This window comes from Carassius carassius, chromosome 37 (assembly GCF_963082965.1).
Source record: "Carassius carassius chromosome 37, fCarCar2.1, whole genome shotgun sequence".
Lineage (NCBI taxonomy): Eukaryota > Metazoa > Chordata > Actinopteri > Cypriniformes > Cyprinidae > Carassius > Carassius carassius.
In genome coordinates this window covers 16,630,081-16,644,589 of record NC_081791.1, presented here as the reverse complement: position 1 = coordinate 16,644,589, position 14,509 = coordinate 16,630,081, and the positions used below count along the sequence as shown (strand labels likewise).

Genomic DNA, 14,509 nt, shown 5'->3' with positions numbered 1-14,509 from the left:
AACCTGGCAAGCGACATCGAAAGTCTGAAATCAGTGGTGCTTTCGTGTGTTGTGTGATCAAAGTGTTCATTCTCTTTTCTTCTTCTCTCTCTAAAAAAAGATGACTGTGCCTCCCTCGTCTTTGCACGTCTGAACCTCGCACTTCATCAGCTTGGGCTCGCTAACTAATCAACCACTCGCACTTCCAAAAAACTCAGTTGTGAATGTTTGTGTGGAGGAAGTGCTAATACACACAGGTCGTGTTTTACACTTTGTAGCGATGCTGAATTAAGGAAATTTTTATGATACTGTACATTGGTGTACAAAAATCTATAATAGACAAGTCAAAAGTCCTTATATCTTCACTTCTTTTGTAATAGAAATAAATAAACTTAAACACACAACTGCAGTTAAATGCTGTACATCTCAGTTAGTGGTTTAATTACAATTTGATTACATTTTAATTACAATTATGTTAATATGGTAACACTTTAGAGTAGGGGAGCAATTCTCACTATTAACTAGTTGCTTATTAACATGCGTATTATTAAAGTATTTGCTTTTTATTAGTACTTACAAAGCACATATTCTGCATGACTATATTCTACATCCCTAATCCTACCCAATGCCTAAACTTAACAACAACTTTATTAACTGTTAATAAACAGCAAATTAGGAGTTACTGAGGCAAACGTCGTAATTAATGGTTTGCAAATAGAGAGAACTGGACCTTAAAATAAAGTGTGACTGTTAATATAATACTATTTGAATAATTTAAGACTTATTTGGCCCTTAATTGTTGAGAACCACTGGACTAGTGGGACTTTGTCATTTGACCATATGTATAGAAAAAGCCAAACAGCTGACTGCAATTGAAGATGTACAGTACATGTGAAAATTGACACACATTTTTTAGCTACTACTAATATAAATGTAAATACAAATTTTAAAAATAGTTTATATTTGAATTTAATAATATTTGAATGCAGTATTTTATTTTTTGAAACCAAATTAATTGAAAATCAATTAATTTATTGCCATATGACTCATCCCTAACATGTTGCAAATTACTACCCCTCTCTAACCTATACAGTTTTATTTTTTCCCTAAAATGATAAACAAGTCTGTTCAGTCTATGATGGCCTTTGAGATGGGCTGACGCATTCTGGTACTTTCCTCATCCTCACAGTCATAACTAATGGCAGCTGAGCTCTGACTCATTAATTCTGCTTCGACAGATTGGCCTCATCCCCAAAAGCCTGCCTCTAAGACATCTGATTCCATCAGTCTGATGTAAAGTGGTTCTTTAAATCAGTTCTGATGCGTCTGTCAGGAAGTATACATTGAGAGGAGTCCAATGATCTGCATAAACAGCTTCCTTCTCAGTGGCGCTCTGTTTGTTTTGTGACAGTACGCAGAATTGCCTCCGCAAACCCATTAAATAACACTCGGCACTTTTCCACCTATTGTCGCCGAGAGTTGATGAGCGTCGAGGAAAAGGAGGAGCTGATTAAAATGCAAAAGGCCACTCAGTATAAGGTGCATATGCGGCTCTCCGCTGTGTTAGCACAGATAAGCTGCCCTCTCGGGCTGAGACAAGCAGGCAAATTGCCTATTAGAATGTAACCGGCGTCGAACGGCGCCCTACGGATCGTTGGGGTCACAACAGTGATGAGCCACTTCCTCCTTATGCTTTAGTGCTCATTTTCAAGGATAGAAATACAGTATCCTGAGGAAAGAGTGGGAGTGTATAGTTACCTATTGATGAACTGGAAATGTCTCTCGCAGCCAACTAACTGCTCTCCTCCAGCTCTGAAGAGGTTAGGACAAGAAGAAACGTAGGAAATAATAGGACCTATACAACGAATTAATAAGATATAAACAGAGTGAGAAGAAGTTGAGACAGCGAGGAAGCTTCCACTGATCCGCCTTTCAGACAGTGCTGTGATAATGTGTTAGTGCTGGATGTATTAATGCGTAATGCGTGCAGGGAGCTGTCAATGGTCGCTGCGTGATCCTGACAGGATCGTCTCGGCACAACCCGCCCTGCACCGCGAGCCCCGGGCAACCTCTCCAGCGTGACAGAAGATGTATGTGTATGTATGAGTGTGTGTATGTGTTAAGGAGGTTTGAGAAGAGCTGCGGGTGGTGTCGCTCTCATTTCCTCTGAATAGTATGGATTCAACAGAAGTGAACCAGTATTAACAGTATTTGGTGGCATAATAGCACCAAAAAAACAGGAAAAAATGTAAGTTACAGTGAGGCAATTACATTAGAAGTGAATGGGAGCAATGTCAAAAATACCAAGTTCTGTCATGAAACTCTAGATAGTGCAGGCTGATGATTCATTAAGCCAAACTGATGATATTCACAGCATTAAACTTAAACTTGGCACAAGCTGATTGGTTCATGTTGCAAACGAAGCCAATAAGCTTGCTGCTTTAGGTTTAAATGGCTGGTTAGCATCCACTAGAGCATTTAGCAGCACGCTTTCAGAGTTATATTTGTAATTCTTCCTAATTTTCTATCAGAATGCATGCTACAGATGCGAAAACACAGAAAATTGAACCTAATCCGAATTTTTTTAACGAAGGAAGAAAGTTTCGGAGGCAGTGTGTAAACGTGACTGACATAAGCATTTATTTTTTAATGTGGGAAAATTTCGGACTCAGTGTGCAATGACCTTTACTCGGAAACCCTCCACCTTCCCCAGCTCCACTTGTATATGTAGATCTACTACATGTTATTATATATGCTACTTGTGCAGTTGCAGTATGTCTGAAATACTCACAGCACTATATATTGGCAGTAGCAAGTTATTTTACTTGCTTTGCAACAGCAGCGGCAGAAATACTCTACAATAACAGCATCAATTCAGCAGTGTAGCAGATCTATTCTGCCAAGACCGAATACGTTAACACTGTCATATTCATTACCATGCTAAAATCTTCCAAGAGGTGTCATGATAGAACTTGATCTTCAAACAAAATAACACTTCTTGCTGGGGAGGTACACTAAAGTTCTCCAATGATTTCGTCCAGATAAAATCGACCTCTTTTTCACAAACAACCTCAAACTCGCATTCAAATTTGCCTCCATCTAATCAGCAATCAGTGAACTAGCCAAATCTCCACTAACATGTTTTCTTCATCACAATTTGGAAAAGGATCTGTAGCTGTAGATTTGGCAACTAGCTTTAGTACTCTAAAGAGGTTTAAATCATTTTTACAGATGATTAAGCATTTAATCAAGGCATTGCTTTGTCAAGGCAACAAAGTTGTAAAAATGTATGTAATTCTACAACAAAAACAAAGTCTACTAAGCCTGGAGAAAAATATCCATTTGCATTCCCAAGCATTTCTGTTTTTCACTATATTTGCTGTGATGTATCAATAGAAAAAACTGGATGAGTACCAAAAAATGGAGCTGAACCTCCACAGATGACCTCCAAACCTATTGTCCCACCCTCTGCTGTTGTCATCCCTCATACGGCGAGATGATTTGTTCTTTTGATGTATTTCTTCAAAGGGCTTATTTGACTGCAGCTGTCTTTTTTTTTTTTTTTTTTTTTTTTGCATGCCTCAGTGTTGCCCTTAGATAAAGAAAATTAGGCACAAAAATGGATAATACTCATCTTTTGTGGTTGATTTAAAGGCCAGGCACTCCTGTTCTCCTGTGATAGCTGTCAGTGCATAGTATTCCTTGTGTAGTATTCCCAAAGTGAGCCACTCCTGACCTCAGGCTTGTGAAGACACAGAGGTAACAATCGCGGGCAAGACCAGCAGGACGACATTAGCTCATATGTTTAATACACTACCAAACACGTCTATCAGAGGCAAGGTTTGTCTCCAGTTAGCTTCAACAAGCACCCCATGCAGTACACTGCAAATGCTAGCACAGGCTTCAGATCGCAGCTTAAGACTGGATTTAATTCAGTACACGTGTATTCAGTATGCAAAAGACAAATCTATGCATCTGCACAACTGGAAACAGATCACAGCCAAGATTAATTCAAACATAATCCCTGCTTCTATAGCCAGCTAAAAAGTGATATACAATTATGTTCAAAAGGTTTTATACATTCCTAGATGTAGAAAATGATTCCAGAAAAAAATAAGAATTCAGGAAGTGAAAACTGGAGGCACATGGTATACAGAAGAAAAAATTACAAAAATATGAATAGGGCTAGGTCATTGATCTTCAAGTTGGTTGTTTAAGTAAGAGTGCTAGACAGATAGTAGTCTATATTTAATACAAATTACATAACAGAAAATCTAAAAGTCATCATGTAGTTAGTAATTAGTAGTTAGTAATAATCTATTGGATTACACATATGGTAATGCATTCTTTTTGATGACTTTTAGATTACTTTTGACCTAACTGTAGTGGTAGTGGTATATGAAAATACTTTTCGTCCTTTGTTATCAGCTTTGAGAAGTGTATTAAACATTATATTACACCAAGGTTTCCTAAACTGGGGTTCATGAGGTGGTGAAAAGCTAATAATTAAAACATAAAATGTCAAATTTAAACTACCAGTGTGGCCTTTCCAATTTCTGTCTAATTATAGTAACCTGACTAGTGGCTGGTGTGTGCAGCACCATAAAACTGAAAGACGTTCCAAATCTATATAAGCAGTAGAATCTTTTAGAAAGGAAAATTTGAGAGAAAAAAGAATTAGGGTGAATCAATACATTATTAAGAATTTACTTCAATTGTGTAAATAACATGTAATAATGTAAACTAAAAAAAAAACTAACAAAAACTTTGATCTGTTTATGTGCTCTTTAAAATGTGACACAATGTAATTACAAGTACTTAATTTTTGGACTCTGCGGATTACAGGATCCAGATTACATGAAATCAGATTACATGTACAAATTTCTCTAGCACTGGTTGTTAGGTATTGCCAGGTCAAAAGAGCACGCTCCCAGTCTCTTTAATTTTCTGATCTTTAAAAACAGCTTTGGTTTCTCCAACAGTTCAAGTCTAAGGTATTTTTTTGCCTGTTGTTCCATCTGCCAGGTGAAAATCATAAGTCTGGCTGCTTACAGAACTAGCAGCACACCTCGCAAGGTTGCAACATTGAAGGTATAATTTAAAATTAATTTCCTTAGCACAAACAATGTGGGTCGAGATACATTTTGAAGTTTAATACTTAATGTTAAGGGTATGTGAAAATTCCCAAGTAGAAGCAGTAGTGGTCTAATAGCGATACCTACTTCAGCAAGCAAAACTAATTAACAATAGCAAGGCTCAAGCAGGCACTGCACTCCAACAGAAACAGGTCACCAGATTCAAAGCGACTGCTTTGGGATTTTCAGGAGGTCATAGTTTAATGATAGTGGGCAAGGAAAAGGGCAAGAAACCTTGTTTTGTAGGCTACATACAGCTTCCATAATGATCTTTCCCCACACTGCTCTGTTACTGCAGTTCTCAAACATAATGACAAAGATGGAATTGTTTGTTCTGGCTAAAAGCAATATTCTAAAATAAATAAATAAATAAATAAATAAAATGTTTTCTTTTTTTTCTTTCAAACAAATTTTGAGTACAATCAGCAAGCACATCTGACGCTAATCATTTTCTTTTCCTTCAAGCAAGCCCTTTCAAACACGCACACACATTTATCAGCTGGTATTCATGCGTTCTGCAAGTTGATAATATACAGTCTGTCGGGAGAGACGGAATTAGATTTTCAAGTGGTTTAGCAGCTCCATACAACAACATGTGGATAACCAGAAAGTATTAAAGTGCCCCTATTATTGGTTATGAAAGGTTCCTATTTTGGTTTTGGGAGTCCTCAAAAACAGTTTGACATGCTTGCGAGGTCAAAAAAAAACCACTTTCATTGTCTTATAATATGCATTTATCTTTTCCTTACTTGCTCAACAACTCCCAAATGATCCGCGCAATGATTCATTTTTACAAACCCTACTTTGCGTGACGCTAATCTGTGGTGATTGGTCTAATTGGTAGATTTCATTTTCATTCCATCATGCCTGTAATGCCTGACAAAGCAGCGTTTGTGAGCACAGTGCTGCTTTGTGTACAGCCGTTACCGGGGAAACTGCTATTTTACTGCTCCAAAAGCGGCACCTAGTGGCAAAGAATGAATTAGCATTTTCATTCAGACCAAGTTTTCCCAGGTCTGTGTGTGCAACAATTGGGTGGTCAATATGCTAATGTTTCATGATGATGTCAACATGAAACAGCTTGGGATTTGTTTTAAAAACGACTCTTTTATATAATTCAGTTGACTCTTTCTTCTGAGAAACAATAACTTTATACACGGTGCAGATTTAAAACTTTACAAGACGTTTTCATTCACTTAGAGCTGCATTACACTGCATGAAAGGTAATTTTAAAAAATCCATAATACTAGCAACAGCAAAAACAGCAAACATGCAGAAAATATACTTTCATAAATATACTAAGGGTGTTACGGCACACAGGAGTCAGGTTCGGTAAACACTTTGGTTTTGGGGTCACAGTTTATGAAGAATTCCACACAAATTACATTTTGGGAAATGTGTGAATTGAAGTTTGTGTGCAATTGTGGAATAGAGATCAGTCAAAACTAAAAACCAGTTCCAATTTATAGCTGGTTGACCAGTGCATCTCTAGAACCCGAAACTTTCCCACAATGCTGATTTAAAACAAGTACCATCTGAACTCGCCATTCTTGTTTTAGGTTGGTACGTAAATCATCTCTTCCTCTCCTCTTTCCTGTTCGCTGGGTAGTAACTGATTACATGTGATCTGGATAATGTAATCAGTTTCCAAAAAATTAAGTACATTTAATACTTGCTCATAACCAGATTAAAGTAACTTTTTTTTACAGATTACATGATTACATATTTACACTTCATGTATTGATTCACACTAAGTCATTTTTTCTCTTAAATGATCCTTTTTTAAAAAAAAAATCCTACTGCTTAGAAAATACATTTACAAAATATTCCAGTTTTATGATACTGCACAAACCAGCCACTAATCAGGTTACTATAATTATACAGGAAATGGAACGGGGAAACAACCAGTTTAATTAGACATTTTTATGATTTAATTATTAGCTTTTCATCACCTCTCGAACCCCAATTTGGGAAACTTTGGTGTAATATAATGTCCAATAAACTTCTTGAGGTGGATAACAAAGAATGGAAAGTATTTTTTATGAGTAAGATTATCTAAAATTAATCAAAATGTACTCAGAATACACTTTCTAATAGAAAAATAGATAGATCAACTTGTTTTACTATATAAACAACCGATTAAACAGCTGAGATCGAATACTATTTGATCCCTACAACATCATGAAGAAATGAGAAGCGTATTTAAAAGAAGTCTCTCTCAAAGTGGCTGTCCTCTCCTGCACCTGTGTGCTCCGTGGAGACTGTAAGACAAATAAAGAGTTCTAGAGAGGGTCATGTGAAGTATCTCCTTGTCACCAGAACCCCGCTGGCTGATGGGAAGAGCTGCGCTCTCCTGCATTAACTGGAGAGAGGTCGGACAGACACCTCAGTGATTAATGCAAAGGGCCTAGAGTGAACACAGGCTAGGTATTAATGAATGGCTTTGTACTTATGCATGCTTGAATGTGCAAGTGTGTAAAGTGGCGTGGGTCTGTGTACGTGATTCAAGGAAAGGTCGCAGAAGAGAAGGACATTGTTGGAGGGAAATGTAATTATGGGCCGAAATGAACTCATCTTGTTTAGAGGTACTAGTCGTTTGGAAGAGAATGTCTTGTGAGCAAAATAGAAAAAGGAAAGGTTTAGAAAGAAGACAAATAGCAGCTTATTATCATGAAGACGACGGGAAAGGTAATGGTTGTGGCGTTGGTGTGTTGCGGCTCTGTGCTACACAAACAGGAAGCTGAATGTAACAGTCAATAATCATTATCTGGCACAGCGAGCGCATGTATTTAAGTATGGGAGTGCATTCAAACGTTGTTTTCAAAGGTAAAATATAATCAAACCCAATCAGCTGCGATTGTTTCTTTAAGATGCCTTTATGATTAACTTTCAAAAGCACAGAATGTGTCCTGAAGCATACTGCGGCCATCAAATATCAAGGCGCATCGTAGACATACTGTACAGACATATTAAATACAGTGTAATATATACTCTATTTAATTAAAATAAGTGCAATAACGATCACTCACTTCGTCAGCAAACTTGATTCCAGAATTTTTCCCATTTATTTTCTCCATAGGGATTAAAAAAAATAAAATTAACCAAACCAACCAGCTCTGAGATGAATCACAACATTACAAACTTTTTGAAGGCAAAATACAATTGAAAATCAGAGAAAAAGCCAAAGGCTGTGTACGGCTTTTATGAGGCAATGAATTACATAGCCCATGAAGCACTGTAAACGACATAACTGAATTTGTAGAATCAGACATCTATGAATTAGATCTATTTATAGACTTACAAAGCACAAAATGCTATACAGTTGAAGTTTATTACTAATTAGATAAATATATACACAGGAGAGATTCAAATTTTGTTATTGCTGAAATAAGTTTTTCTATAGAGAAATTCAATGGGATTTTTACTGCAGTGCTGTGATTTTTCCACTCCAATGATCAGCTTGGCTCATGAATATTAATTAGATGACATCATTTTTATGCAGCCACCTACATTTTTATTCAGTGCACTTTGGTCAGCAAACAAAGTGCTTAAATACAATTATTATTGTCCAAAAATTGGACAGGGGGTCCTCAGAAATTTGAAAGTTGTAGAAATGTTCTAACCGTTGGTAAGTCCCTGATTGTTGCACTTAATACTCCACTCGAGTGTAGTAGGGGTTAAAAATAACAATGCATTATTCAGGCCAGTCAAATGCATGAATACATGAATAAGTTGTAAAAAGCGTCTCCCATCTGGTATTAGAAGCAAGAGCGTGGAAAATGTGCCTTTTTAAAGTGCCCGTCCGGCTGTAATCTGCCTAATCTCACTCAAATGCTACATCCTCCCCCTTCGGAAGTGAGCAGGACGGCAGAGAGAGAGAGAGAGAGAGAGAGACAGAGACAGACGAGAAGAGCGAGAGAAACAGATTTGTATAAGAAGTATACTCATTCTCCAAGGGATAAGCAGCAAAATGAAGCTCTGGTGATGGCCTTGATCATATTCTCGATGACATCTGGGTATTTTTGTGTGAGCCTATATAGAATAGCTGTGTGGAAGTGTTGGTACAGTATACAGTAAAGCAAGCTGCATGTGATATACCAGATTTGAGCCTGATGGAACCCAATATGGAGGTTTGAAACTACATTAACAACTTATGATTTAAAACCAAATTGTATTAAAATGCAAAATCGGCAATTGTTTCGGGTCAAAGCATCACATTTGCAGAGCATGTTTAGGTATTATTGCCCTGTGGAGATCCACATAGACCCCTAATACTATTTACCAGAAGCATGCTGGATCATGTTAGCAACATTTTTCAAATGAGAAGATCACACTGCTTTTCAGACGAATGAGGTTTTCAGAAGAAATGATGGATGTTGCAAGATCACAGAGTATCTGCTTTCAGAATTCATTTAGTGAACTCCATTATTGAAGAAGACTGTCGATCTTGCTATAATTGTTTGCCGGTGGACAGGCCCAGACTGTGTAGTAGACGTAACCCAAGCTAAATTTAGACTTGTGGAGCGAGAGCGTGTTTTTTTCTGCAGATGGAGTAAGGAAGCCGTGAAGCCGCTGATGAGTGTGAATTGAGTCTCTTGTCACGGAGACAGGTGAATGTGTTGTGGTGAGCATCTCCATGCACGAGCACGGGAGCCGACGTAGGGGTGGAACAGGGCGAGCAAAAAACCAATTTGCAAGAGGCAGGGCTGGCTATGTGCCATCGGCGGCGGCTGCCGAGCTCAGTGGCCGTGGAGGTGTCACCAGGACCCGAGCTGTGCCTGAATAACGATCCATCACGGGGAACAATCAGCCACACTGTATGTTAGTTTTCACACCACGTCTCTAATACGGGAGAGAAAACAGCATTTACGCACACCTAAACCATTAACAAATCAGCAGGTGTGGCTCATCTATGGCAGAGCCCCACCAAAATGTTCATCCAAAACATAGACCTCTATATAAGCCTAATCAATAATAAATTTTTTATGTGTTCAGCATTCTGCAACAAATATTTAAATATAAAAAAATTTAAAAAGTCGTAAAGTAAGCAGTATATATTAAAATCCCGCACATAGCTTTAGCAGGCAAGTATACATGATACTAAGTGGGGCAGATGGTGCTTGACACTTCCCTAGCTCAACAGCGCCTCACAATTTTGCAACGTAAATCTTTGGTGAAAAGGGTGACTGCAGCGCGTTCTAATTGATAGTCATTAGGGCAGATTTGAGACTTCCCCGCTTATTTTCACGTTACCGTAGTGAATCTTGCTCCATCAAGACAATATCAATCTGATTCAGCTTTGTGTCTGCATCAGGTCAGTAGATAGTTGAATACATATCTGTTTTGTTCTATGTGGAGTAGTGGATCAAATTAACAAAATAGGCTATACCTTAAATCCTTCTTAAATGTGCTCACATGAATAGCCTCTATATGGTTCTGTTGTGTTTGTTTAGTTTATTCTGAGAATATGATCATCTTTCCTCACCCGAATTGATCCACAACTTGTAATATTCTAAATCAACATTTGGAGGTGATAAATACTATATTAATTCATTCATTATACTGCATTTTACATGTGTGACAGGCACAAAGTAATGTTACACATGTAAAATGTTTACATATTTAAAAATATGTTAGTACTCCTCTCTTCAACACGTGACTTGATTTTAAGTATGAAGTTTATACTGATTTGCAGTAGCTGCTCCTGACCGTATATTTAGGTGGGGCAGATTCTGGGTTGTTGCGCTAATATATGAAAAATTAGCGCAACAACCCAGAATCTGCCCCACCTAAATATACGGTCAGGAGCAGCTACTGCAAATCAGTATAAACTTCATACTTAAAATCAAGTCACGTGTTGAAGAGAGGAGTACTAACATATTTTTAAATAATCTAACTTTAATTTTTGCCTTGAAAACAAAAAGCAAACATTAGCTCTATTTCCTAACAGAAAACCCTAGAAACTTTTAAAGCAACACTCACAATAAACCACACCTTTTAGCATCAAGCTTCAATAAATAATTTCAGAATAAATTATTAAATATATGAAATATATATGAAAGATTTGTTGAAAGGTGACACTATGATGACACTTTCTGTGACACTAGTGCGGCAACCTTAAAATGGAGTAGAAAAGGGCAAGTGTGATAATGAATAGAGCATAATATAGGCAATAGCATATGCTACAACAAGGTTTAATCTGGTCGCAGTCTGGGGTTGCCAAATATAAAGAGACACAATCCTCAAAACAGAGCTTCCCACTTCCACAATATGGAAATATCTGCTAAGTGTGTTACTTGTTTTTGACAACCTGGCAACCATGTGCACGCATGCTCTCCACTGTGGATAAACGTGCTTGCTTTCTGAAAACACCGGTTAGCTTGCAATTTAGCGATATCCAATATTCTATTATCAGAAAAGTGTCATTTATCAAGTGTTCATTTATGAGAGAGAGAGAGAGAGAGAGAGAGAGAGAGAGAGAGAGAGGCTGTGTGTGTATAAACTACCACCATTTTGCAGTGTTTCTCTATTAACCGTGAATCTGTGGCTTTAATTGCTTTAGAAACAATGATGTTACCAGCTCCTTGTTGAGAAAGATAATTCAGCTCTTAATTTTATTGATGAAATTGCAAGGCAGCGCTAAAAAGAATGCATGTGCATGCGCAGCATGAATCTATCTATCTATCTATCTATCTATCTATCTATCTATCTATCTATCTATCTATCTATCTATCTATCTATCTATCCATCCATCTATCTATCTATCTATCTATCTATCTATCTATCTATCTATCTATCTATCTATCTATCTATCTATCTATCTATCTATCTGTCTGTCTGTCTGTCTGTCTATCTATCTATCTATCTATCTATCTATCTATCTATCTATCTATCTATCCATCTATCCATCTATCTATCTATCTATCTATCTATCTATCTATCTATCTATCTATCTATCTACATACATACACAAACACACACACACACATATACATCCAAGCATTATTTATCAATCATTTCTTTGAAAACATTCTGTCCTTTTCTGCTGAGATGGATCACTACTATGACGGGTTCAAACAGTATATCTCTGTGCTACTTTGCCTCGGGGTACACTCAGAGAGTTGCTTTAATATTGACTAAGATGTGTTTGCTGAAAGATCATAAATCAATAGTGTCTCATGGCTGCTGCTGCAACTGTTACGTGCTTGGATGAACGTCAGTTCTGACATTATAAAAAGGACAGTCAAACATACATGTAGCACGCCATGACGTGAGAGCGTGAGAAGCAACCGAGGGAGTAAAACAGCCCACATGTGTCCAACAGTATCAACACCTGGAGTTATAGCAGGTAAAGGATCTGAGAGAAGTGAGCCATACTTCCCAAGTGAAGGAACACAGTTTCAGCCGTCAATAACGGGACAAACATATTGATTCCTCCATTAAGCAGCTTCCCATGATACCCTGAGGTTAATGCTTTTCCTCCCCCGCTCTTCTGTACAGCAGAATAACCTCATTTAGACAACAGGAGCCGACAGTTTCAGCCTCTGCGGTTAGTTTAAGTTGTAGGCCTGGTTTAGGGAGTGAATATTTGATGCACAGATTTTACCTCCTCCGTGCTGTGGGTTCTCAAAAGCGGTTTTCATCAGCCGAGTCAGGCTGGAGATGAAGAGACGTTAATGGGTAAAAAAAAGACAGAGTGAGAAAAGAGATCGCTCCTGGCAATCACAGTAATTCCAGACGTGCTCTGCACACATATGATCAATCCTTTCATTGATCAATTGCTCTGGCCCAATGCTCCGCTGCTCCACTGCCAATCCAGACGAGTTCCAGCATACGGCCCGCCTGAAATGAGCTTCACACACACTCCACTTCTTTCCTCCGCTCGCTGGCTCTCTGAATGACTGACTGACTCACTCACACAAACAGCTGGAGACTCTGTTTACCCACCGGAGTTCGATATTATCAAAGCACCCACGCTCCCCTGCTCATCTTTAGAAACAGGGCACCTCTCTGTATTTCTTTTTCTGTATCACCTCTTACCCCATGCCTGGGGTGCGAATTAACCCTTTGCCACCTCTGCCAATGCAGTGCAAACTGAACAAAATCTAACCAGCTATACACATTTTTCTTTTGGTCATTTTTGATTCAGTTTCCAAATAATTATTAATCAGCATAGCCATTTTCAACACTGACACTGATTATAAGAATTTTTTCTTAAGCAGGATCGTGTGAGACTGTAAACAGGAGTAAAAAAAAAAAAAAAAAAAACTATTTTGCCACTACAGGAATCAATTACATTTTAAAATGCATTACAATAGAAACCAGGTATTTTAACTGGCAGGAGAATTTTACTGTACTTTTGATTAAATAAATGCAGCTTTGGTGAGCATATAGACTTTTCAAAAACATTAAACTTACTGTTATAAAATATTTAGAATAAGATTTACTATTAAAGTGGTGGCCAAAATTATTAGAACACTAGTATTTTTCCCAGCATAAGTCAGTTATTTCTATCTTTTGCAGTAGTTTGTCAGTAGGAAATATCAGTTTATATTTCCAATGGCAAAATTAATGTTTGGAATTGTAAACTGATAGAAGGTAGATAGAAGATAGAAATAACTAAAAAACATTTTTTAGCTGGTGAAAATACTAATGTTCTAATAATTTTGGCCATCACTTTATGTAATCTAAACATATGGCATATTTATTACCCCCCAAAAAGGCCAAGGGTTAATTTTGGATACCACCGGAGTAGAACTTGGCAAAATATGGCTGCTAACCTGACTCTCATGTCCCATCTCAACCTCTCTGCCCAGGAGAAACAATGAACCGTCGGTTATCTATGGACACTGATCCCATTTGAGCGGCAGAGAGATATGACCCCTGATAGCCACACTGTCAATTTCATTAGCGCAATAGCAGGGAGGCTACTGCCCATTAAAGCCCTGCTGCGGAGCCAGTGCCGATTAGCATGGTGCCGAACTTCAACTGCATTAACACGCCAGGACAGTGTGATCTTTAATGTGCTTCTCAATGGAGGCTGGAGTTCACTGGTAGGCTGGAGCTTTCATTCCTCAAGACTGATCATTTCCTTCTAGACAGCATGTGAGGTGGCTAATTAGAGCTCTTTGAAGGCTTTGTACGACATGTTCTACCGAATCATGTAATTACGGCTCAGGATGGCCAGGCCCACTGCCACAGAGCCTCGCTTAATGACGAGCCACATTTCACATATTAGTTATCATTCGTGGAATGAAACTGATTGGAATAAACATGATGAACAGTGTAGAAAACATAAAATTCATATTCTCAACTCCACAGACCATCTATCCATGTGGGGATTCATGAATATGGAAACCTGTCATAAAATTGAGATAATTATTGTTTTTGGCATG

The 14,509-nt window shown here is 37.9% G+C and overlaps 1 protein-coding gene across 12 annotated transcripts in view; it reads right to left on the bottom strand.

Moving 5' to 3' along the window:
- The window catches only part of agrn (agrin), a 282,960-nt gene that overhangs the window by 111,724 nt on the left and 156,727 nt on the right, over positions 1–14,509 (bottom strand). The window lies entirely within an intron of this gene.